The 27,719-nt window shown below is 42.4% G+C and overlaps 1 long non-coding RNA gene across 1 annotated transcript in view; it reads left to right on the top strand.

Annotated features, from left to right (window-relative positions):
* Window positions 1-2,005: 2,005 nt before the first annotated feature.
* Window positions 2,006-27,719, top strand: part of LOC148149544 (uncharacterized) — a 94,525-nt gene continuing 68,811 nt past the window's right edge. The window contains exon 1 of the long non-coding RNA XR_015757579.1: window positions 2,006-2,099. This is a non-coding gene — a long non-coding RNA (uncharacterized LOC148149544). The remainder of the gene's footprint in view (window positions 2,100-27,719) is intronic.

The raw sequence follows: 27,719 nt of genomic DNA, 5'->3' as shown, positions 1-27,719 counted from the left end.
CTCTCGCCCACTCCCACCCCACCCCCTAACCATGTCCAACACCGCCTCCCGCCCGCTCCCACCCCACCCCCCAACCCCGTCCAACACTGCCCCCTGCCCATTCCTATCCCGCGCCCCCCGACCCCGTCCAACACTGCCTCCCGCCCGCTCCCACCCTGCGCCCCTAACCTTGTCCAACACAGCTCCCTTTCCGCTTCCAGAAGACTGTCTCACATGCAGGCCAGCAGCCAAGATTGAGAATCCCCAGCTTTTAGCTGTAATTGAGGGAAAAGTAGTTTCCACATCTTCAAGACCTCAACAGCAACTGCTGCTGGAAACTTTAAAACTAAAAATCCTCGTTTTGTAGTTTGGAACTTGACCGCACCCAATCAGGCTGTTTCTGTTGTTCCAATTTTAAAAAACACCCAAGGCTTCAGAATTGTTTATCTTCTCATAGACTGATGTCCCCCAATCTCTCTCAAAGAAACTAGGACAAAATCCATCTCTTAAAGCCATAGTGCTGTTACACTTGACACCCTGATAGCACTCACTCTTCAATCCCCAACCAGAGGATCCCCCACAACCCCCCACTCCCCCAACCCAGCCTCATACTGACTGGTAAATTTGTGTTCAGGAACTCCAACTGTGGGCTCTGTGGTGACCTTGCCACTGCCTGATGGGCATGTGGTTTGACGAGCCTTCCCAAAACAAGACATCATAGTCTCTTGCAGGCTAGCTAGCTGGTAGGTGGAACTCCCAATTTCACAACAGGATTTCAACCCTGCACCTAATTTAAATAGAACAAATGTATTGCTCACCCACATTGGTGTCTCAGTGCAGCTTGTTGGATCACGACTGGTGCATGACAGGAAGCTACGTTCTTGGAAGCAGAATTCATGATTGGAAGAATGAGGCTAGAGTGGTTGCTGGCCCCACAAGAAATAATTTAAAACATGTTCTATGCTATTTGACTGCATTACCAACAAAATTAGTCAGTACAAGAGCTATACAGTTGTGTAGTGATCTTCATATTAACCATGAGCTTCAATCATGCAGCAATAGCCACTTTAAAATGGCTAGGAGAAGGTGAGGATTGGAGATGCTGGTGATCAGAGTCGAGAGTGTGGTGCTGGAAAAGCACATCAGGTCAGGCAGCAACCAAGATGCTGCCTGACCTCCTGTGCTTTTCCAGCACCACATTTCCAACTTTAAAAATAGCGCACGGCTAAATGGAATGGGCTGTCTATGAGCCCATTTTAGGACCACTTGCCTCTTTTTTTGATGTTGAAGGGGCTAAGTGAAAATTGGCCAACTACTTTTCAATATAGGAAGGGAAATTCAAAAGTGGGCGAGGAGAATGAATAAAGAGCAAAACCTCTTGGATGCAACTTGGCACCAAGTCAGGAAGCGATCATAAATGTTACACTAAATTTCACTCCTGTTATTACCACACTCTGAGGCTGTCAGTGTTTTTACATAGAGGCTCCGTAAAAATATAAAAGCTGAAAGCTTTGATTTACAATTAAGCTGTGGCTCTTGACAGATCAATAATTATACACATCTTAAGTGTCCCCTGTGTAAGCATGCCTGCTATAGCACATGTATTGCCCAATGGTTGTCAAGGTAACAAATATACCCAGCAGATTGCATCACTGAGACTGTTTCAACTAGAGACAGTGTGGCCCTTCTGTGGTGTGTCTGTATGCAATGATATAGTAGTCAAAGCTAAGGAGTACAAATAGTATGCACAAGTTAACAAATACAGGTAGTTCTCTATAACACATGCTTATTAAACGTGATTTGGCTGTAATGTGATTGGTGAATTGCAGACCTTTTTATAAAGCAAACCCCTGCTTGCTGTTCCACAATTCCATCCCCAGCACACTTGAACAGCAAAACCCAGCCTCAGGATCCTCTGTCTGCAAAATGCAAATTCAATGTGTTCAGCTAAAACAGGAATGCAATCAGCTCAGCAAACCTTGAAACTTAGCTTGAAACTGGGAATTGTAGTCTACATTTAGATGGAGCTTTATTTCAAACCGGGGGAGAATGTCGAGGACTGGAATTCTGTATTGGCATCAATTGGTTTGTGCACTTTCTTGTGAAGTTCTTCGTGAAAGGTATAGTACTGTAGTCAGTGATTTTAGTGTTAGTGTTAAATTTACTGTATTATTTAATTAAAATATATAATTTAAAGATTTACTTAGACTGTGCGATCATTTGTGTTCAGCTAACTATTATTTTTGTTTTGATTTTTTTAACTGATATCTTTGGTGGATCACCCAACCCTGTTTTTTTTTCCATAAGCCCCTTTATTAATATTGCATGATTTTCTATAACAGTGTTGCAAAGGAACACAAGTGTTCAAGGAGAACTACCTATAGGGTACATCCATTAACCAGCTCATGTGCTGGATTGCATCGTGTGATGCCAGCAGCCTGTAATTACAGCTGAGATAATTGAACACTATTCCTTGTACTTCCAAGGTGAAAACTAATGCTTGGAGAACTTGTTACCACTGTTCGTAAATAATTGAACAAGGGTGAATCACACATCCATTCATGCTTTTTCATGCAAATTTGATTTTCACTTGCAGGATGCAGATATACACCCCAACAATCTATATGAAACAATTATTGATTAGTTATCCAAAGAGCTTCTCCAATTATTTTCTTTAATCACTTTCCTCCAGTGAGATTTTGAGCAAATGTTGATTGGCATGGGCACTCAAACATAATGTCACCATAGTCTTACCAGACTATAGGGCTGCTCTCTTATTAGAGAAGTGACTGGTGATGGTTTAACCTGAGGTTCACCACGTCTCAGTGTTGGCATCGCAAACCAGCCATCTACCAACTGAGCTGAACCAACCCCTCCAAGACAGATGTGGATATAGGTATTCCCCAGAAAATCCTATTAACGTGGGGATTAAAGAACAATGCTATTTCGCGTTGAACAAAACTGGGTTTTTAAGAAAAATTACACACTACCATGCCACCTATCCATCTGCTGTCTTAATATCCTATGGGCTGCACGGTGGCTCAGTGGTTAGCATTGCTGCCTCACAGCACCAGAGACCCAGGTTCGATTCCAGCCTTGGGTGACTGTCTGTGTGGAGTTTGCACATTCTCCCCGTGTCTGCGTGGGTTTCCTCTGGGTGCTCCGGTTTCCTCCCACAGTCCAAAGATGTGCAAGTCAGGTGAATTGGCCATGCTAAATTGCTCATAGTGTTAGATGCATTAGTCAGAGGGGAAACAGGCCTGGGTGGGTTACTCTTTGGAGGGTCGGTGTGAACTGGTTGGGCCGAAGGACCTGTTTCCACACTGTAGGGAATCTAATCTAATCTAATCCTTCTGCCATATTATCCAGCTGGCATCTTTCCAGCTACCACACTACCCCTTACACATCTGCAAAGTCACCCATTCAATCACAGTAATAAAATTTGGCCATTTAGCCCATTAAGTCTGTTGTGCCATTCAAAGAGTCGGTTTCAGCCTTGTATTTTCTTGGTGACCCAGCCTCACTTACTCTCTGTGGTAAAGAATTCCACAGATTGGCTACCCTTAGGGAGAAGAAATTCCTCCTTATCCCTAAATGTGCAAACTGTTACTCTGAGACTATGCCCCTGGTCCTAGACTCTTCTATAAGGGGAAATAACTCTGCTGTGAATACGCTATCAAATCTCTTAAGAATCTTGTATGTTTCAGTAAGGTTACCTCTCATTCTTCTGAACTTCAGTGTGTACAGGCCCAACCTCCTCACTTCTTCTTATAAGACAATCTCTCCATACCTAGTGTCAGCTGAATGAACTTTCTGTAAACTGTCTCCAATGCCAATATACCTTTCTTTAGATATGGGATCCAAAAATTGTTCACTCCCCTATTTTTATATTCCATTCTCATTGATGTAAACATCAAAGTTCAATTTGCCTTCCCTATGAGCTGCTGGCCTTGTATGTTAGGTTTTTTTTGTGATTTATGTATGAGGACTCCCAAATCCATCTATGCTATTAGCATTCTACAGTCTTTCTCCATTTGTTCTTCCTGCCCAAGTGTATAACCTTAATTATTTCCCACCTTATTCCATCTGCCACAATTTTGTTCACTCACTTAACGTGTATCCCACTGTGAATTGTGTCACCCTCACCAATATTTGTGAAATCTGTAAACTTGGCTGTAGTGCACTCAGATTCCTAATTCTAGTGAAAAGAATGTTGGGAACATTTAAACTTAGAAATATCCTAAAATGAGGGAATGACGTCTGAAAAGATTCTCTGCACTGTTCCCAACGAGAATTCCTGCATCAGATATAATGGAACCACCAGCAGAAGATCATTTGGAAAAATTGGAGGAAGGTAGATCCTTTTTTGATTCGATCATGATCAAAGCTAGTGTTACGATCCTTATCAGAAAATCTAGGCTAATCGTGTTAGTGGGGAAATGATAGGAACAATACGCGCAGAACAGGCCCTTCAGGAGATTGTTACTAAGACATTATGTTCACTCAGGCAGCCATGATTTTTGTGTGTTGGGCCAAATAGTCTCCTTCAGCACTAATTCTGTGATTCTGATTCTCCTTTTCCACCGTTCCAAAGTTGTCACTTGGCACATTGATGACATTAACAGAAGCTGCTTTCTGCGGATTGTTGTGAACCATACCTCAGGTGATTTTCAGAGCACCTTAATAAACACATTAGACTTAAGTTTGCAGCATTTCAGAATCTGACACTAGCTGCTATATTTCCATTTCCCCACTATCTCCTCTTGCTCACTGTTAGAAGGTATTTAGGATTGAAGAACAGATGATGGCTTGGGCCTGAGGCTAAAGAGAGAAATTTCCTCTGTGCAATTGAATCATAAACATTTTCTTTTAGAGCAGGTTTACAATTTAGTTACTCAAAGCTCATAAAGGCCACTTGTCCCCAGGGTTTCAGGATAGAAGATATTGCTCTGTATTAGCATAATCGGTGACCTTTGCCAACATTATTCTATCTAATTCACGCTGTTCATTTGATACAAGTTGTACTGTTCAGCTGTGTGGTATGCCCAAATGTAATACATATTTCCTGTGTCCATATTCTTATTGTCTGAGATAACCAAATGCTTCTCTATTTCCTTGCAGTGCATGTGAACTGCAGACTTAGCAACAGTTTGTGGTCAGCAGTGAAGTGATTATGCTTTGCTGTCTGTTCTGCTGAAATAGTGTTGGTTAGCATGATTGGGTGGGCTACTGGTTTGTGATGGAAGCCAATGTTAATGGCACAGATTCAGTTCCCCTATTGGCTGAAGTTCTTGCCTTTTAACCTTGTCCCGTATCTGTGGTGTGCGAACCCCAAGGTTTAACTCACTACCAGGTGACTCTTCTGAATGAGAGAGAAGCTTCTGGGACAATAGTGACTTACATTTTGCTGATGGCTGCTCAGAGGTTTCTCTATGCTTTTGAGCAGCGACTTAAAGCCAAAATGTCATTTGCTTTTGGCGGGGTGGGGGAGGTGAGAGGGCTGCTTGATGATTCCCTGTTACTGCTGGCTTGTTAGTCTACCGTATATTTCAGTCTCGGGAGTTTTTTAGAATAGCCTGAGTTAGGGAGGGGAAGGCTACCCTCCCACAAGAGGTGAAAAGTTAATTAGCTGAAGGCATATAAAGATCACTGTCAAATGTTTTCATCTTCATGAGGCCCCTCTGCCTCCACTGAGGCTGGAATGTGGCCAAGGCGTGGAGATGGTCTCTTGAGAACAAGCCAGAGTGAAGGGACCATTTTTGGATCATGAGCACAGCTCATTGATTCGTGTGTTCATTATGATCCTTCCCCACCTGGAAACTAATTAGCATCTCACCTCTGCATCCCCTGGAAAATCAGAGGTCAGGAGGCATCACAGCCTCAGGTACCAAGGAATAATCTTGAATAGACCCAGTCAACCCGTGGCAGTAGGATTTTCAGAACAAATCAGTGTGAGGGAGTAAAGAGCTGCATAATGGATGGAAGTCATGGCAACTGACTCATAGAACATGAGTTATGATATAACAGAAAGAGTACTATTCTAAACAGCGTGTAGAAGTAGAGCATCCCGAGTATGTAAGTAGGAAAATCATTAAATGTGGCAGGATAGATAGAGAGCACTGCTTTTAACAAGGCATATAGTATCCTAGCATTCGTTAATGGGGGCATTGAGAACAAGAGCAGGAGGTTATGCTGAACTCGTACAGGCCTCAGATGTAGTGTCTACATTTCAGGATGCCACACTTCAGGAAAAATATGAATGAATTGGACAGAATGCAGAAGAGGTTTACAAGAATGGTTCCAGGAATGAGACCCGACAGTTGTGAGAATATATTGGAGAGTGGGATTGTTTCTCTAGGAGAAGATAACGCTGAGGGAAGATTTAATAGATGTTTACGGGGGGATTCAAGATGATGGCCCAGTAGGTCCGGGTCTGCTGAGCTGTGCCCAGGACCCAGATAAAGTGGGACACCTACCCTCCCTGCACCTCTTAAATTGCTAAAAATAGTTTTTGTCCTCGCTGCTACAGTCATTTTGCACCAAACTTGAGCAGTTTGGTGCACTCTAACACGATTAAAGGCAAAGGGGCATGGGGCCAGCAACAGACAGGACCCCCCCAACCCCCACTGTAGCAACAGATGCATCTGCAGCCACACTGCGGGATTTACCTACGGAGGTGAGTTTGGTCTCGGAGTTTATAAAATTCTGAGAGAGGATCAATCCATCGATGGAAGACACCTGGGCAAGGTGGGAATCGATCTCAGTCATGCTGCAAAAGCATGATCTTGGAGATTCAGACTGTCTGGCAACATGTCAGAGGGGCGGAGCAACAGGCTCCCACAACTGCTGAGGCTGGAGTCTGAAGTAGGCCGGGTGCGGGTTGAGTAGGCCCACCAGGTCGCAGTACGCAGGCCCGGATCGGAGTCGCGCCCCCGTCTGGTTCTAGTGCAACTCCAACATTATAGAGATAAACAAATGTTGCTGGAGGCCTCCAGAGCACTGGGGATGGATCCCCAGGCTATGGTGCACAAGGGATAAAGAATAATGCTTTTTCAGGACTTCTCCCTGGTTGTGATTTTGACGAGGTAAAGAAGCGTCTGAGGAATCTGAATATTCAGTACTCCATGAGATATTCGACAACACTGCACTTCAGCCACGGCGGGTCTGTGTTTAGCTTTGGATTGCTGGAAAAGGAAAAAGAATTTTTGGACACTCTAAATTGAATGTCCTGAATTGTATGGACACTTATTCTATTTTATCTCTCTTGCCCCCCACCACTTTTTAATTTCTTTTTCTTATTTTTATTTGTATTCTGGTTGATTTACTTGGTTGTTGGGGGGTGTTTTTGACTTTGCCTTTTAATATATGTCAGGATTATAATTTTATATATTTTATCTCATGTTGCTGCTTTGCCAAGAATGCCTAGGGTAGTAGTATGGAAGGGATGGGTTCGGTACCCACCTTTTAACTGCCTTGTTATAAGATATTGGTATCTGTTTGTGATGTCTAGGGTTGGGGCATGCTCCAGCTGGAAGGAGTCAGGGTGGGATTATTGGATGGTATGAGTGCTCCCTGTGGACAAGGGGAAAGTCTCCTTTTAATTATGTTTTATGTTGTTACTACATAGGAGTAATTTTTAGCAGTTTTAATGTAGTAGTTTTAAAGGTTGTATTTTTCAATCTGTGAATTGTTTACGCTCTTTACTCAGTACTCTATGAGTGGGATTCTTCCTCCTGGGGGGTCTCACACTCTCTTGGATGATCATGGCTAAATGGTGCACTTGGAATGTTAAAGGGAGTCACTCACCAATTAAAAGGAAAACGATATTGTCAAGTCTTAAAAAAGAGAAGGTCAATGTAGCCCTATTACAGGAAGCGCACCTAACTGACAAGGAGCATTTGAAGCTGCAGCAGGGAGGGTTTGGCCAGGTGTTCTTCTCATCTTTCAACTCGTAGAGGAGTGGCCATTCTTATCTGGAAGAATCTTCCATTTCAAATGTTAAGCCAAATAAAGGATGAGTCCGGGCGGTTTATTATACTTAAAGCTGTAATATATGGAGAGCAGTATGGGATGGGATTTTGAATGTATGTTGCCCTTCGGCACATCCTTTTAATTTTGTAACGGCTGTGCTCTCCAGATTGATGGCCCTTGGGTCATGTTATACAATTATAGGAGGAGATTTCAACCGTATCATTGATCCCGAGGTGGATAGGATACCGAGGAGCTCTGTGGGTATGTCTCTGCAGTCTAGGCAGTTGGTGGATTTGAATAGGGAGTTGGGACTGGTGTGGAGATGTGTGGAGATGTGTGGAGATGTCTTCACCCTGAGGGTAGAGATTTTACCTTTTAATCTAACCCACATAAGTGCCATACCAGAATTGATATTTTTTTGTCCCTTCGACCTTTTTGAACTCGGTACTGTCCTGCAAAATAGAGAATATAACTGTTTCTGACCACGCGGCAGTGTATATGGAGGTTAAGGCTGGTGGTGATGAAATGGACTCCCGGCACTGGCGATTGGACCCTTTCCTACTGAAAGATAGTAAGTTTATAGAATACTTTTCACAGGAATTTAAAGTTTTCTGGGATATTAACTTAGGTACGGCCAGCAACACATTGATGATGTGGGAGACTGCGAAGGCCTATGTGCGAGTCTTGATTATCTCGTATTCTGCAACCCGGAAACAACAGAGGGGAGAACAACGTCTGGCTCACCTGAATGCAGCTGAGTCAGCGTATGTTGATAGGCAGTCCATAGCCAAATTACAATGGATTACATCCCTCAGGGCTACTTTGAATGCTGCACTTACTCAAACAGCGAAGAGGAAGATACTGTTTGCAAAGCAGAGACTATTTGAGTACGGCGATGGACTGGGGAGCCGCCTTCTTTCTGGCAAGTTTTAGCATACCTTGCCAGAAAGAAGAAGGCTCCCCAGACTATTACATCTATTAGAGAGAGTACTGGCACTTTGACCTGTGATCCTAAAAAGATCAATGCAGCATTTAGAAAGTTCTATTTTGAGCTGTATCAGTCAGAGGACTGAGAGGATAGAATGAGGAAGATGGAGTCCTTCTTTAAGAACTTGGACCTCTTGGGTGTAATCTAGGAACAGGTGTCCTTTTTGAGTGCCCCTTTGACAAGTCAGGAAGTGCAGGAGGCGGTGAGGCTGCTCCAGAGCAGTAAAGCGCCCAGGCCAGATGGATTCCAAACTGAGTTCTATAAGGAGTTTATAGATGAACTGGCTGGACCTCTTATGGACATGTACAACTATTCATTCAGTCAGGGTAGTCTCCCGTCCTCTTTGAGAGAAGCAAATATCTGTCTCATTCTCAAGAAAGGGAAAGCCCCAGAAGACTGTACTTCGTACAGGCCTATATCCTTATTGAATGTGGACTTTAAAATCCTGTCGGAAATGCTGGCATTAAGACTGGAGAGGGTATTGCCATTTATCATAAGAGGACCAGACGGGGTTTGTTAATAGACAATATGTGCAAATTCAATGTTGATTACAATTACACAGCTCTTCCCCTTTACCTAACATGACTCCATTTAGATAGTAATCTGCCTTCCTGTTCTTGCCACCAAAGTGGATAACCACACATTTATCCATATTAAACTGCATCTGCCATGCATCTGTCCACTCATCTAACCTGTCCAAGTCACCCTGTATTCTCATAACGTCCTCCTCACATTTCACCCCACCACCCAGCTTTGTGTCACCAGCAAATTTGCTAATATTACTTTTAATGCCTTCATTTATATCATTAATGTATATTGTAAACAGCTGCGGTCCCAGCACCAAACCTTGTGGTACCCCACTAGTACCATTCTGAAAGGGACCAGTTTATCGCTACTTTTTGCTTCCTGTCAGCCAGCTAATTTTCAATCCAAGTCAGTATTTTGCCCCCAATACGATGTGCCCTTATTTTGCTCACTAACCTCCTATGTGGGACTTTATCAAAGGCTTTCTGAAAGTCCAGGTACACTACATCCACTGGATCTCCCTTGTTACGGGTCGTAGGTCTACTAATAATATTAAAAGAGCACTAAATATGGTGTGAGTATGCCAGTAAAGAACAATACCGGGCTTGATTGTTTTCCTAGACGAAAGCATTCGATCGGGTGGAATGGCTGTATCTTTTTTATATTATGGAACAGTTTGGCCTTGGAGAGGTTTTACCAAATAGGTTACAGTGCTATATAGTGATCTGAAAGCAGCGGTACTTACTGATGGTATGAGAACAGATAATTTTAGTGTTGGCAGAGGTTGTTGCCAAGGGTGCCCTCTTTCGCCACTATTATTCACACTAGTGACGAAACCACTGGTCATTCAGACGGACCTCAGCATAACGGCCTGGAGGTAGGATCAGGCAAACATAGAATTACTCTTTATGCAGATGACGTCCTTCTTTTCTTAACTGACCTATTGACATCTGTGCCCCACTTAATACAAGTGGTTAATTTATTTGGTGTGTTTTCCAGGTACAAAATTAATTTTATGAAAATAGAAGCCATGCCGGTAGGAGGTCTTACCAGCACATCCAACTATGGAAATGGAACTCATTTCCCCTTTTTCGGTGGTCACAGGGAGGTTTTTCTGTACTTGTGTCTCTTTATTATCCCGGCTTTCGATCAGCTATGTAAATTATGTGCAGTTGTTAGAGAAAATAAGGCAGGACCCTCGGCGCTAGGAAGATCTTCTGATATCCTGGTTGGGAAGGATAGCTCTGGTCAAAATGAATGTTCTTCCTTGCCTATTATACCCCATGAGAATTCTTCCTTTGATATTGCCGAGGTAAGTGCTGCGTAGGCCTTATGCCTGGCCCAGATCTTTTATTTGGCAATATAGACGCCCCCTTATCAAATTAGATAAACTTTAGCTCTCACAAGAAAAGGAGGGGTCTAGATTTCCCAGACTGTAGGAAGTACCAACTGAGGTCCTTGCTATCATGTTTGGCTGATTGGGCCTCCATAATCAATTTGGTTGGACATCGAGGCTTCCCGGGCAAAATGCCCCCTCATCAACCTGTTGTTTATGGACAAGATGAGAACTGTCATGGATCATTGTGTTTAGGACAATCGGGCTTTTACAGTCAAAGCTTGGAGGATGATGCGACAGGATGAGGCTAATTTACAAAACACTCCCCCTTCACTCCAGGTTTGATAGACGCTGGCTTTAAACTTTGGAAATCTAAAGGAGTCTCCTGCTTGGGAGATTTAATGATGGGGAGATCATGATGTACTTCGAACAGTTGCGTCAGAAGTTCGGGCTACTTTCCAAGGACCTCTTCTGATATTTTCAACTACGAGACTTTATGCAAAAAAGAGACCATATTGATGGTTAATCCTTATAAATTGGATGTGATGGGGAAAATACTTGGCCAGTGGGTGCCCCTTGGTCAGTCCTCTCTATCACTTGCTAGGTAATAATGTGTCAAAGGACATGGAATAACGACATAAAACCTGGACTCAAGAATTAGGGGTGGAAATCTCCTCAGAGATGTGGGAGGACATCTGGGAAAATGCTAGGAAGATCTCTATATGTAATAGGATTCGAGCTATTCAATTGAAGATACTTCATAGGGCTCACATGGCACCAGAACGGCTTGCAAAGTTTAAGATAGGAGCGTCCCCAATGTGCCCTTAGTGCAAAATTGTTGTTTGTGAACATGCCACAAGATCCGCAGGTACTGGGACAAAGTAGTGAACGCCTTGGCAAAGATCTTGGGAACTGAGATTGGGTTGGATCCGGTGTCTCTCCTTTTGGGTTTTCCAAACTTTCCCTCTCTAGATGTACATGGGAAAAACTGTTTACTATCCTCTCTTTTTGTGCGAGGAAAAACATTTTAGTGAGCTGGATATCGGAAAGTCCCTCAGGACACTCAAATTAGCATAGGATAATTATGGAACATATTCCCCTGGACTTACTTATGAATATGGAGCAGCAGAAAACTGAATTGTTTTATAGAACATGGCGGCCCTTCTTGAGTTATATCGATATAGATGTATCGGTTATATTATCTGGCCTTTGTCTGGCTGTGAGGATGATGTCTGTTGGTTTGGGGACCCCTGGGAGGAAGAATCCCGTATAAATCCAGGTCTGCTCACTGTTGCTCCCACTGATGGGGAGCTGCAATGAGTGTGTGTTGACTGTTATAACTTTATTGAATGTTATCTTGTTATAATAAGCTATCTTGTTATGACTTGGTATAGTTCTATTTTGAATGTTTGTTTGTTTGTTTATTTATTCCTTTTTGTTAGTTATTTACCATACTGTAGCTTCTATTTTATATATAGAGCTTTCTTTCATATATATATATATATATATATAGTTATCCTCTTCTGTGTTTTGGTAGTTTGTAGTGTAGATTAGTAGCCTGTTTATTTATATTGTTGTTGCTAATATATTGTAAAGTAGTTATACTATTTTGTACTAGTTTTGTAATTTTGTAAAAAAAACCTAAAAACATTTTCCTTTTAAGATGTTTACGAAATACTGAGGGATCTGGACAGAGTAAATACAGAGAAACAGTTCCCACATGTAAACCGATTTGAGAACCAGAGGGCGCAGTTTTAAAGCCATTGCAAGATATATAAAACTTTTCCTGTCAAGCCTGCAGTTGAAGAAGAGGAAGAGTCAATTGAGACATTCAAGAGGGCATTGGATGATTATTTAATTAGAAACAAAGTGTAGGGTTATGATGCAAAGGCACAGGTTTGGCACTGTCAAAGTGCTCAGAGAACCACTAACTATTCAGGAGTGTGCCCCTGGAACTGATTATTCCAACAGTGAGGATGCTGAGAGGAGTTTTCTTCCCTGAAAACAATAGGAAGAGGACAACCACCCTCACCAAGCAGGTTTCAGTTTTTACTGAACTGTCAGGAATTGGTGAGACCATGAGACCATAACGGAATAGGTGCAGGCCATTCAGCCCCTTGAGCCTGATCTGACATTCCTCACATTCACTTTCCTGCCCATTCCTTGTAACCCTTGATTTCCCCTACAGTAGTGCAAAGTACCTGGATCCAGTACCATAAAAACATCATGAAGTCTGGCCAGATGAGTACGCTGGTACTCTCAAGTGGCAACCATCACACTCTCACCTCTCTAGCATTCTTCCACACAGTACTCTCCTGACCAACACACCTTGAAGTCTCTTTCTCATTGCTTTCTCTTCAGCTTTCTGCTCAAATCTCCAACTCAACAGATAATACTCACCCTCCCATTCAATCTATTGCCCTCTTCTTCCCATTCCTAATAGTCACTCTCATTGAATGTGCAGCCTGAGTCCTCACCCTCGTATCTCTCTGCCTTTTCTTGTTGTAGAAGAAAGGTGTTCACAGCACCAAGGAGAGGGATAGGACCAGCAGGCTGAGTGGAACTGCAACCACAGCCACCCTAACATAATGGAGGGAGAAGCTCTGGAGCAGTAGATTGACAGCATGGCAAACTGTTGCTGATAAAGAGCTGGGGGTGGCCCAGAGACATCTTAGCTGCATTAGCTCTCACCTTGCCATTTAGCATTAACTTGTCACTCATGTTGAATGATTGTCCTCGATTATATTAAATTTTATAATCTGCTACCTTTACAATCCTATTTCTTCTCGGTTCACCTTGACCTTATGCCTTTCATCTCCTAAAGTTGTGGTAGAAAGCCAGTCTGCTGCCTGATTGACATGCAATCTACTGGGCTTTCTGTAAGGGAGAGTGCAGGCTTCACACCATGAAACCTCCATGGAAGTGCCACATGCAATAAGGTGAAATTACCCTCTCTGGTGTCCAAGATATTTAATCTACAGTACATTGCACAAAATTGTTGTCCTTATAACATTATATGCCATGGTTGCCAGTTCATTGTGAATTTCAGTTTCTGCCAGAGTTACCTGGGATATCTTGGGTAGATTCACTGTCACCAATCTTTCTTTCTGGTGTAAGTCTGAAGTATTTTCTAATCAACCTATTCAGATATGTTATTACACATCCCTGGAACAGGGGAGTCTTGAACCTGGACCTCTTAACTCAGATGTAGGGGACAATACTAATGCACTACAAGCGTCCTCATTGGTATTAGTGTATGCTATTGGTACTTTGTGGGGAAGAATGCCCACATGATACCTAAGGTAGAAGACAGACTACCTTGATTAAACAGTAAAGTTTCATTACATATTGCTTAATAGGTCACATTAAATCTAACATACATGATTGTCTCCTGTGAGAAATCTGGAACAATTTAGGAATAAATATACATCAGCTCTTTAGCTACATTTCTGTAAACACTAATAAGAATCACTGAAACTGATACAGCACATTATCTCCTCCCCACGTACAGTCATTCATTTCCTGATGACTGCATGGAACTTATTTTGTGATGTCAGTTAAATCTTTCAGGTCCTCATACAATAGTCCCTAATGAAATTTGTGGTTTTAAGGGGAAGGACCTGCTGCTTTCAGCACAAGCCTTTTCTCTGTGGCTGACCAGAGATTTTCTCTAGTTTCACCTTTACATGTTGATTATAACAGGTCAGATTCACTCTGTGGTGTGTTCAGCCTGTGCAGTTGCCTTCCCATTCTGGCAAGTCATTGAAACAGTATGAAACTTGGGCATTGTTGAGAAATTTGAAAATTCCATCTTTAAGGCCTTTTCAAGTACCTCAGTTGTGTTCCTGCAAATCCTTTGGGTTCCCCCCTACCTATAGCCCATTCCAGGAAAAACTGGAAAAGAGAAAGATCATGTTGAAATTTCAGTTCAACCTCTTCTGTTTTTTTGGGGGTTGCAACATATTCTGCAACTGGCTGGGCAAATTCCACCTGCAGAGTCTAACCAAGCTTTACAAACCAAGAACAATGAAGTAGAACCTATACTTTTTTTTGGATAAGTCCAAGTTTTTTTGAGTATTTTTGAAGGCTTTTTGCCATGAGGTTGGTGGGTTTTCTTGTTGCACATTACCAAACTTGCCAGATTAATTACCCACCTCTGTGGCATCGCTCACACTTGAATTCCACCCTATCTTACCACGTGCTGTTCATACAGCAAACCACTATGCAGCAAATACCTACCAAAACAATGGCATCCCTTGAACCTGCACTGACTTTACAATGTCGTGTACAGCTGGACAGACATTGGCAATCGATATTGCACCTCACCATCATGCTAAGCAGCCAGGAAGCCCCAACGACGTGTAGGGAATCATGTTTGACCTAGACTCCATGGATTGTCGCCTGTCCGTTAATGCCCAAACCCCAGGATTTACCTTGGCTCAATCCCCCTGTGTAACTTGACAAGGCAGCCCTGATTGAGAACAATGCAATCCCTGGATGTGACACTCCATCACACCCTGACTGTAATCCCCAAACTGATTACTCTTGACCTGCAGGGCTGACTGTTATCCAGTTCCCTAACTCCAAGGATAGTGATTCCCACAATCTGTAGGACCAAGTGCCTGAATGACTGCGATCAACTCCCTGAACTGGCACTTGCTAAGTGCCTTGACTGAGTGTAGTGGCACCCCCTGACTGACAAAAGCCTTTTCAGTCTACTTTTGACTTTCAGACTTAGTCACTGGTTGAAGCATTTGCATTGTGTTTGCGACATAAGCTGCTGATACATGTTACATGTGACATTGGCACAGTACTCTGCCAAACAGCGCTATGTCCACCTCCTTTAACCGTTTAGTATTCAGAACTACTAAAAAAAACTGCCATCCTCACCCTCTGCTAAAACAGAGGCAGGCAACTTCCAAATACAAAGTAAATGAGCACTAAAAGAAAGCAAAGAGCCTCAAGCTTCATTGTGTGTAGATGCACGCGATTTGTGTATCTCCTTGTGTGCAAAGTGACCTGAGTTAGCGGGGAAGAGCTTCGCTGTGAAAGTCGCCTGGAGATTAATGATCATCCAGAGAAGGTAATGGACCAACCATTAACAGTTAATAGAAATAATCTACTCAATCAAGAACATCGAACAGAAAAAACGTCCTCAAATGAAGTGACAGTGTATGGGCAACACCAGATCAAGAACAGAATAAAAGTTAACAATCCTCAAGATAAAGATTTGCCAATCTTTCCAAAGAAAGCATTTTCTAGAGTTTTGTGAAGACTTCTAATTAGCCTGAATTTGTGAAATCAGAGACTTTGGTTAGATGGGGAATGGTAAATGTAATTTGTACATGTGAATGTACAAATGTTAACTACTTGAAAAGAGGCTGGGAGTGGTGGGGGAAACGTATAAAGTAACTTTTCTGGACACTACATGAAACTCTACCCAATCTAACGATGCTTGGTGGGTATAAGACAAAGCATTTTAGGATGACATTGGGTGCAGAGTGATATCCCCAACTGTCCTTCTCGATAATTTAGTCAACCTGTTCAGAGATGTTATGTCACAGAGTTGTAAGTTTATAGACTTATACAGCACAGACGTCATAATCTGACCTAACTCAATTTGTCCAATAAATGTTGTAATTGTACCTGCCTTCTCCACCTACACTGGCAGCTCATTCCATACATGCACCACTCTCTGCGTGAAAAGGTTACTTCTCCGGTCTATTTTTCACCTTAAACCCAGGCCTTCTGGCTCTCTGGTAGGAACTGTTCCCTACTACTGTTACTGTTTCCAAAGGCCCAGTCCAAGTTCCTTATCGTGTTGGTTACAATTTCAAATGGACTAATACAATATGTGCCTAATTGAAATCATGGAATAACTATCTATTAAGATAGGAACCTCTCCTTATTTAGGCTCAATTACCATTGATCCTCTATAATTGTAACCTAAGTGGACCCTTTTACCCCATCAATGACAGAGGATTAGTGGCAATTGGATCAGCCAGCAACTTCAGAGGATGGGACTTCTTCCCCAGTGAGTGGTGGGTGTCCCATTCTGTCCTTGCTTCTGATAACAGTGTCTTGCTACCTGGTGAATCTTTCCCCATAATGTCACTTTTTAGTCTCATAAACTACCATCGTGGAGGACAGTTGCTTGGTGGAAATAATTACTTTCTTCTTTGCTGTATCATGGATTTTGGAGCCTGGTAATTTTTCACTTTTATTTCCTGTACCCTGAATTTGTAGACATTGGTCAGGCTTTCGTGAATTTGTATGTAGCTCATCTTCGTTTTGTACAAGGAAATCTTTATTGTCAATCTTTTGATATGTGGTGAATTAGGTAAACTCTTTATTTCAAATTCTTGATTTAGGTTTAATGTCTTCATTCACCTCCTGTGGTTTTTGTACAGGTGCATCAGTTATTTCTCTGTACTCAGTCATGGTACTGGAGGATTGCTTACTTGGATTAGAACATAGAACATAGAACAATACAGCACAGAACAGGCCCTTCGGCCCTCGATGTTGCGCCGACCTGTGAACTATTCTCAGCTTGGCCCCCTACACTATCCCAAAATCATCCATGTGCTTATCTAAGGATTGTTTAAATCTCTCTAATGTGGCTGAGTTGACTACATTAGCAGGTAGGGCATTTCATGCCCTTACCATTCTCTGCGTAAAGAACCTGCCTCTGACATCTGTCTTAAATCTATCACTCCTAAATTTGTAGTTATGCCCCTTGTACACATCATCCTAGGAAAAAGACTTTCACTGTCAAAATTCAGCTCTATCACTGGTGCTGATGATTCCACTCTAGAAGATGGAGACTTGAAATGTTCTTCTTGAACTTGCGTTATCTCAACATCTGCCATCAAATTAAAATCTGTTAAAACCATTTTGTTCTGCAGATGATTTAGCTGTCAGTAATTGGGGAATTCAAGTGGGTTATATTGCTCATTTTTGTCAGCATTTGCTGTTTCTTGCATATTTTGCAGATTTGTCATCCCAAAGCTCTTAAGTGAGGACAGGAGTGGAAAATAACTCTTCCATTCCTATATAGATGCAGATTTTCCTTCCTGTGTACAGTGTGGAGCAATTTTTGAATGCAAAATTAGTTAATGTCAGTAGACCTTGCTTCCTTTTTGGGTTTTACCATAAATGTAGGAAACCCAGTGAAATTTTCTGTTGATTACCCCTGACTGTTCAGATAATAATAGTTTGTTCTTGGACTCATTGTTCCTTTAGTATCTTCTTGTTGAATAGACTTGGGATAACCTGGCTTCTGTTGGCTGTCTCTGAGAATTAGATTAATATGTTACTACAAAGACATTTAGGTTAAGACATGTATGCAGGCCCAAAAGTGAGAAATGTTGATTGTGATTGAGATATAAATTCATAATTGTTATGTTCTTTATGGTGCACAGTTTCTTGTATATTTTTTATTCATGAGAGTTACCCCTTAAGTACCATATAGTTTTATCTTTGTTCCGTCAGCCATGGCTTTTGATCTGTTGTTTTGATCATAATGCAGTGACATTTGCCCATGTATTAAGCTTAAAGTTAATGAAATGCCCATTGAGATAAACATGTTCTATCAAAAGTTTGCATTAATTTCCCCTAGGAACGCATGGGTGTCTTTTTCTCATGCCAGAGTTGTATAATTTTCAAAGCTTTCTATAAGTAGGCATTTATTTTGCTGCTCTAAGACACTGCCCTACATCTGCATGTCTTCTGGAAAAGAAGTAGTTTTATAGATGTAGTATTCTTTTGTAATAGCTGGTCATTGCTTGTGCCTTTTGTGGCTATTTTTTTGTTTGGTAATGCTGTTGTGACTCTTTTTAGTATCTGCTTTTTGGCCTACTCTTTATGTTGGCTTGTCACATGAGACTTGTGTTTCTACACTGTTATGTAATGGATAGGTTCTGTTGCTGTCTTGAGATGAGTTATCTTTCTTAGGCTATGACAGAATATCTTTAGAGAATAAATCAAGAGACAATGAGGGCATATAACAAAATACATTAATCATGGGTGACTTTGTATAGATTCGGATATTTAGTGGCAGAAAAAAACCATGAGAGAAAAATGAGTGTATTCAGGACAGTTCCCTAGAAAAATATGTTGAGGATCCAACCTGGGACCAGCATATTCTGGATCTGGTGATGTTTAATGAAATAAGTTTAATAAATGATGACAGAATAAAAGAACCCATAGGAAATAGTAACCATGAAATGGCAGAATTTAGCATTCAGTTCTAGAGGGAGAAACTTGGTTGAAATCAACAGCGCTAAGCTTAAATAAGGATATTTACAAAGGGATGAAGGCAGAGCTGGCTGGAATGGACTGAGGAAAGGTTTAACAACAAAGATGGTTGTGAAACTGTGGCAAGTGAGGAAGATGAGACAAAGAGTCTGTAGAGGGATATAACTTAAGCAACTGGGCACAAACGTGGCAGGTTAGGGGAATGTGCGGGTATGCACTGAATCAGGAAGAATAGAGGAGCTGAATATTATTTAAGTAAGCTGCAGAAAGCTATGGAACAGAGGGATTTGGAAGTCCTCATCCATGAATCACAAAGCTAGCATTCTGGTTCAGTGGGTGATGAGGAAATCAAATGGAATGTTGGCCTTTATTTTAAAGAAATAGTGTTTAAAAAGAGGGCTGTTTGACTAAAACTATACAAGTCACTAGTCAGGCCACAACTGGAATATTGTGAACGTTTGGGTTCCCTACCTCGGGAAAGATGTATTGGTATTAGAGATAGTCAAGAGAAGGTTCACCCAGACTGATACTAGGTATGGAGGGACTGAGGTTGAGTAAGTTGGACCTGTGCTCATTGCCTCTTCTAAATTCCAATCTTATTGCAGTGTGTTAGATTATTAAAGGTGAATATGGAAAGGTTGTTTCCCCTTGAGAGAGTGTACGAACAATGGGCCTCATCTTAGAAGAAGGGTTCACTCATTTAAGATTGAGTTAAAAAGGAATTTCTTCTCTGAAGGTCGAGGACGTCTGAAATTGATTGAAGTCATGGGGACAGGTTCTTCAACAGCCCATGCTCTGAAGGAACCAAGAATTACTGGCAGCAGCTTCTGAATTTCTGTGGTACTCTGTTAATTTGTAATGTTAGGAAATTACTGCCAGCTTCTGTGGAGTAATGGTGGCAAGCCCCAACCAACTGTGCATTTTTAAATTCATACATAGGATGAAGGCAAAGTGATCAATTATTGCCCATTCTGAACTGCCTAGAGTTCAGTCAGCAATGTTACTGTGGGTTTTGATTCACACGTGGACCAGACCACACAAGGATGGTAGATTTCTTTCCCTAAAGAATATTTGTAAACCAGATGCACCAGATCTGCGATGGTGGATTTAAAAAATATGTCCTCAGAACATTTAGTCTATGGTTCTGGTTTACTAGTCCAGTGACATGACCACTCGGCCATCAGTACTTTACATCAATACCACCACAAAATCCAACGAATACTGCATTGCTGCAGAATGTTACAAGAACACAGGCTTAACAATTCAGCTTTCTTCCCACCCTCACTCAACTCCATTTCGGAGAACTTGCAATCCATTTTAATAGTTTGTATTTGTCAGTGTTTCCCTCCAAATAGTCACTGCTCTCTTTTGTGCATATAACCTCTGCCTAAATGTGAAGTTGGCCTATAACAAAAATTAACTGGTCTATTCACTTCAGTATGAAATTTATTGTACAATCCATCCATTGAATGAACATATTCAATACACATGCTCTTGATATAAACTGGACTTAATTAATTGTTGCTAGAGCCCATCATTTTCTTTAGGCTGAGCACCATAAATGTCTAAGTTGTGTTTGAATTTTGCTGAAACCCCTTGTAGAATTTAATCTGAGCAACCACTCAGTATGAATTATGTATCGGGGTCTAGATGAGAGTGGTGCTGGAAAGGTACAGCAGGTGAGGCAGCATCCAAGGAGCAGGAAAATCGACGTTTCGGGCAAAAGCCCTTCATCATGAATTATGTATCAGCCAGTGCTTAACTGTTTGTATAAACACTTTCATTTTGAGACATTTTTTCTTCTTTTATATTTATTTGATTGGAGAAAACCAGAAAAAGTAGGAAAGTAATGAAGTAGGAAGGTCGTTGGTCAAGAGTCCAAATAATTACTCAGTGTGTATATATTGATTCTAGTCCAACCATTTTTAAATTTTGATTTAATTTATTATTGTTTCATGTACCGAGATACAGTGAAAAGAATTATTTAATTTACTATCCAGGCAAATCATACCTTACAAAAGTACATCAGGGTAATAGAACAGAATGCAGAATATAGTGTTACAGCTACAGAGAAGGTGCGGAGAAAGGTCAACTCTAATATGAGAGGTCTGTTCAAAATTCTGATGGAAGAGTCAGGGGAGATGATGGCCTCGAGGTATCATTGGTAGGTTATTAATCCAAAATTAGATGCCAGATAGTGGAATTTCGGTAAAAATCTTGAATTAAGAGTCTGACAATAACCATGAAACCATTGTCAATTGTCGGAAAAACCCATCTGATTCATTAATGTCCTTTTAGAGAAGGATAACTGATATCCTTACCTGGTCTGTCCTACATGTGACTCCAGACCCACGGCAATTTGGTTGACTCTTAACTGCCCTTTGGGCAATTGGGGAAGGGCAAAGATGTTGACCTAGCCAGAGATGCCCATAATCCGTGAGTAAATAGAGAGGGTATAACCAGGATGGGAGGGGTCTTTGATTAAGTTGACTGCTTACCCAATGAAGTAGACGGAGTTGATGGAAAGAAAACTGGTTTTGGTTTGGATTGGGCTGCGTTCACCAATCTGTAATTTCTTCTTGTTCTGGGCAGAGCAGTTGCCGTATCAAGCTGTGATGCATCTGGTAGGATGCTTTCTATAGTGCATCTGTAAAAATTGGTAAGAGTCATTGCGGGCATGTCAAATTTCCTTAGCCTTCTAAGGAAGTAGATGGTGCTTTCTTGACTGTAGCACCAACAAGGACAGATAGGGATAAATCATTGATGATATTTACTCCTAGGAACCTGAAGTTTCTGATCATCTCCACCTCAACACCATTCATTTCCTGAAGTTGATGACCAGGTTCTTCATTTTGCTGATATTGAAAGAGATTGTTGTCTTTGCACAATGCCACTAAGCTGTCTACCTCTTTCCTGTACTCTGTGTTTCGTCACCAGCAAATTTGTAAATAGAATTAGAGCTCAATTTGGCCACAGTGAGTGTACAGGGAATTTAGTAAGGGGCTGAGTACCTTGCAGGCATCTTCCAGCCTTTTTTTAGATTAGATTAGATTACGATACAGTGTGGAAACAGGCCCTTCAGCCCAACAATTCCACACCGACCCGCCGAAGCGCAACCCACCCATACCCCTACATTTACCCCTTGCCTAACACTACGGGCAATTTAGTATGGCCAATTCACCTCACCTGCACATCTTTGGACTGTGGGAGGAAACCGGAGCACCCGGAGGAAACCCACGCATACATGGGGAGAACGTGCAAACTCCACACAGTCAGTCGCCTGAGGCGGGAAATGAACCCGGGTCTCTGGAGCTGTGAGGCAGCAGTGCTAACCACTGTGCCGCCCACAGCCTTGTGGAGCACCAGTGTGAGGATTATATTATTTACTGATTGCTGTTTGTGGGTCGGGAAGTCAAGGATCTAGTTGCAGAGGAGGGAGCAGAGTCCTAGTTCTGAGTTTGGAGATGTGTTTTGTTAGAATTATGGTGTTGAAGGCAGAGCTAAAGAAAATCAATAGGAGTCTGATGTGGGTGTCCTTGCTATCCAGATGTTCCAGGATGAGTTTAAGTCGAGGGAGGTGCTTGTCTGCCGTGGAGCTATTGTGGTAGTAGGCGAATGTGGCGGATCAAGGCAATCTAGGAGATGGAGTTAATGTGTGCTATTACTAACCCCACAAAGCACTTCATAATGATGGATGTCAAAGACACCAGGTGGTAGTCATTATGGCACATTGCCTGATTTTTCTTCTTTGGCACCGGAATGACATAGAGATGAGTGCAAACATTAAGATTAATATTCCAGCGCTTTATTAGGGTGGTAATGTCTTTTGGATGAGATGTTAAACCCTGTCAGGTGCCCGTGCTTTTTCAGTTACAACCGCTAAAGTAGCTGCATTGCATTTTCAAAGTTCATTTACTGCTATATAGTGAGAGTTCAGGGCTAGCCTGTCCCTCTAAGTGAAGGACAAAGGCTGTAAGTCTAGAGAAACCTGGGTATCCAGGGATATCACAAGTTTGATAAAGAAAAAGAGCATGAAAAACAGTGGAGACCGCTTAGGGTGGCACAGTGGCACAGTGGTTAGCACTGCTGTGTCACAGCGCCAGAGACCCGGGTTCAATTCCCACCTCAGGCGACTGACTGTGTGGAGTTTGCACGTTCTCCCCCTGTCTGCGTGGGTTTCCTCCGGGTGCTCCGGTTTCCTCCCACAGTCCAAAGATGTGCAGGTCAGGTGAATTGGCCATGCTAAATTGCCCGTAGTGTTAGGTAAGGGGTAAATGTAGGGGTATGGGTGGGTTGCGCTTCGGCGGGTCGGTGTGGACTTGTTGGGCCGAAGGGCCTGTTTCCACACTGTAAGTAATCTAATCTAATCTAATCTAAAAGAGTATCACAGAGTGCATTTTTGAAAAAAGAAGTTAGGAGACCACAGAGGGACCATGAAATGTCATTGGCAGATAGGACTGAGGAAAATCTCCAAGGTGTTTTAATGTATAAAGAGTAAGACAATTATCAGGGAAAGAGAGTGGGCCCTACTAAAGACCAGAGAATGTAGGTGAGGTCCTAAATGAATATTTATCATCTGTAATCACAAAGTAAACAGACATTGCAGCTGGAGATTTCCCTTGGGATGGTGAGGTTCGAGAGTATGATTAGACGAGATTAGATTAGATTAGATTACTTAGTGTGGAAACAGGCCCTTCGGCCCAACAAGTCCACACCGACCCTCCGAAGAGCAACAGACCCATTCCCCTACATTTACCCCTTCACCTAACCACTGTGCCACTGTGCCGCCCAGTATGTTAAATATAATAAGGGATGATATTAAATAATTTAGCAGGCACGAAAATGCATAAATCCGCAGGGCCTAAGGTGTATCCCAGGTTGCAATGGGAGGCAGGAGAGGAGATTGCTGGAGCCCTGGTGGAGATATTTAGTATTTCACTGGCTAGAGTTGAAGTACAAGGAGGATAGCTAATATGGTTCCTTTGTTTAAGGAGGGCAGCAGGGAAAGGCCAGGTAATTACAGACCAGTTAGTCTGATGTCAATGGTAGGGAAATTATGGAAAAAAATTGAGGAGCAGGATTAATCAACACTTGGAAAGATTGAGCAGATCAGGGATAGTCAGCATGGATTTGTTAGAGAGAGCTTCTGTCTGACTAATTTAACGTAATTACATATATCATCATTTATGTAAATGATTTGGATGTGAGCATAAGAGTTATAGTTAGTGAGTTTGCAGATGACACCAAAATTGGAGATGTAGTGGATAGTGAGGAAGGTTACCTCATATTACAACAGGATCTTGATCAGATGGGCCAATGGGCTGAGAAGTGGCAGATGGAGTTTAATTCAGATAAATGAGAGGAGCTGCATTTTGGGAAAGCAAATCTTAGCAGGACTTATACACTTAATGGTAAGTGTTGCTGAAGTTGCTAGTGAGTGTTGCTGAACAAAGACCTTGGAGTGCAAGTTCATAGCTCCTTGAAAATGGAGTCGCAGGTAGATAGGATAGTGAAGAAGGCGTTTGTTATGCTTTCCTTTCTCGGCCAGAGTATTGAGTACAGGAGTGGGAGGCCATGTTGTGGCTGTACAGGACATTGGTTAGGCCACTGTTGGAATATTGCATGCAATTCTGGTCTCCTTCCTATTGGAAGGATGTTGTGAAACTTGAAAGGATTCAAAAAAGATTTACAAGCATGTTGCCAGAGTTGGAGGATTTGAGCTATAGGGAGAGGCTGAACAGGCTGGGGCTGTTTTCCCTGGACCATCAGAGGCTGAGGGATGTTTACAAAATTATGAGGGGTATGGATAGGATAAATATACAAAGTCTTTTCCCTGGCATGGGGGAGTTCAGAACTAAAGGGCATAGGTTTAGGGTGAGAGGGGAAAGATATAAAAGAGACCTAAGGGGTAACCTTTTCACGCAGAGGGTGGTACATGTATGGAATGAGCTGCCAGAGGAAGTGGTGGAGGCTAGTACAACTGCAACATTTAAAAGGCATTTGGATGAGTATATGAATAGGAAGGGTTTGGAGGGATATGGATCGGGTGCTGGCAGGTGCGACTAGATTGGGTTGGAATATCTGGTCGGCATGGACGGGTTGGACCAAAGGGTCTGTTTCCATGCTGTACATCTCTATGACTCTATTGCTGAGGGTATTACGGTCGATGTAGTTTATATGGACTTCAGTAAGGCAATTGACAAAGTCCCACATGGAAGTATGGTCGAAAACGCAAAAGCTCATGGCAAACTGCATCTAAAATTGTCTTACAAATTGGAGGCAAAAAGTGATGGTGAAGAGTTGTTTTTAAGATTGCAAGCCTCTGACTAGCAGTTTACCGCAGGAATGGGCCAGGACTCTTACTGTTTGTTATGTACATTAACAACTTGGATGTGAATGTAGAAGGAATAAATTAGTAAGTTTTCTGATGACTTGAAAATTGGTGGTGTTGTGATAGTGAGGAGTAGGATTTCGAACTGCAGTCTGTTATTGATCATCGATAATTGGGCAGAACAATGGCACAAGGAATTTATTCCCAATAAGGGTGAAGTGATAATAAGGGAAGGATATATACAATGGTGGTAGGTCCCTCGGGAATACAAAGGGATACTGGTGCACAAGTCCATAGATTCCTGAAGGTTTTGAGTGTGTTGCTGAAAAAGCACAGCAGGTCAGGCATTATCCGAGGAGCAGGAAAATCGACATTTCAGGCTGGAGCCCTTCATCAGGAATGAGCTCCAGCCCGAAACGTCAATTTTCCTGCTTCTCGGCTGCTGCCTGACCTGCTGTGCTTTTCCAGCAACACACACTCAACTCTGATCTCCGGCATCTGCAGACCTCATTGTCTCCTAGATCCCTGAAGGTGTCAGCACAGGTAGACAGGGTGGTGAAGAAAGTATGCGGGATATTTGCTTCATTAGCATACAATATAGGAGCAAGGAAGCCTTATTGCAACTTTATAGAGTATTGGTTAGGCCACAGATGGAACACTGTTTGCAGTTCTGGTTGCCACACTATAGACACGATTCAAGATGCTGCCTGGGGTGGGAAGTCTCAGTTATGAGGTGAGACTGATTAGACGAGGTGTGATTTCCTTGAACAGAGGAAGCTGAGGGGAGATGTGATTGAGAGGCATAGATACAGTAAATTGAGAATCTTTTTCCTGTGGCAGCTGTGACTACGATCAGAGGGCGTAAGTTTAATGTGAGGAGTAACTGGTTTAGAGGAGGTCTGAGGAAAATCTTTTTCACCCAGAGGGTGGTAGAAATATGGAATGTGCTGCCCTGACAGGGTGGTGGAAACAGGTACTCTCAACAGCATCTGGATGAGCACTTAAAATGCCAGGGCACAGTAGTCCATGGACCAAGTGCAGATAAATGGGATTAGTTTGGTGTTTGTTGGTTGGCATAGGCATGGTGGGCTGAAGGGCATGTTCCTAGCTGTATGACTCTCTGACTATGTGCGATAGAGAGCACCTTTCAGTTCGATAGTTACAAATCTATCATCTCTGCTCTACCATTGCAGTTGCTTGAAATACAGCTAGTGCATGTGTTTTCTTGTCTGGTATCATCAACTCAAAGCTGGCTAATTGCATGTAAGTCTTTCATATCCCATATGAAACATATCAAGAAATACAGAGGAACCTCGATTATCCAAACGAGATGGGCGGGCACTATTTTTTTCGGATAATTGATTATTTGGTTAATCAATTCAATGCCTTTCCTCTGGGGCACAGAGTTTTCTGTTAAGTCTGCTCCCTGCTCAGGAGATTAGCAGCAGCACAGTGCGCGCGAGCCCTCGCCCGCCCACAAACCCCATCCAACACTGCCTGCCCCCTGTCTGCCCCAACACCACCCCCTGCCTGACCCCCATCTGCCCCCAACACCGCCCCCTGCCCGCCCACACGCCCACCTTGTCCCCACCCCCTGCCCGTGCGCACACACCTTTTTACTGCAACGTTTTGACAGATTCTACCTCTGCCCTGTACAGGGCAAATGTTAGAGAGATTATCTGGGGAAGGTGGGGGGACGTTTAGGGTACACGCCTATGTAAAACTCCAGGGAAAGTGTGGGAAGAGAGAGAGAGGGGATGGGAGGTCAGTCATTTAGAGATGGTGCCTGCACTCCCATCAGTCCAGGACTGTTCTCAGCAGCACTTTTAATCACAGTAAACAAAAAACGCGATCAGTGTTGGACACACGTCTTTGATGCATTGTTTCTGTCGGGACCTCGAGATCTCCTTTGGATAATCTGATTTTCAGATAATTGGTATTTGAATATTCAAGGTTCCTCTGTAAATTGAAAGTAGGAAGTGCAAGTCGTGTCGCACCTGATTACATTCAAACTCTTTCGATAGAAAGGCTAATTTCTGCTCAAACAACTTTGCTGCTTCCATGTTGGTTTCTGGAACGTGACTCAACCTGTGGTCGGATGAACACTGCAGCCGTTTTATAAGTCTGTCTCTTTCCTCTTTAAAACCATTTCAGCCCATTAAAATCAGAAGATGAAAGTTGATGGTGTGTAGATGACTGGCTGGAAAAGAATGTTGTACAGGTCTGAGAGGAGAGGGTAGGAGAACAGCATTAAGTAAAATGCTCATTAGGAGAGCTGGAGAAATTATGTGTCCAGTGTCTTGCGCAACAATTCGGGGAAGCTAACTGCTACT

Source organism: Chiloscyllium plagiosum, unplaced genomic scaffold (assembly GCF_037043375.1).
Source record: "Chiloscyllium plagiosum isolate Xiang-an unplaced genomic scaffold, Cpla_swu_hap1 HiC_scaffold_7, whole genome shotgun sequence".
Classification (NCBI taxonomy): domain Eukaryota; kingdom Metazoa; phylum Chordata; class Chondrichthyes; order Orectolobiformes; family Hemiscylliidae; genus Chiloscyllium; species Chiloscyllium plagiosum.
Note: the sequence above shows the minus strand (reverse complement) of the source record. Positions and strands in the feature narration are given on the sequence as shown.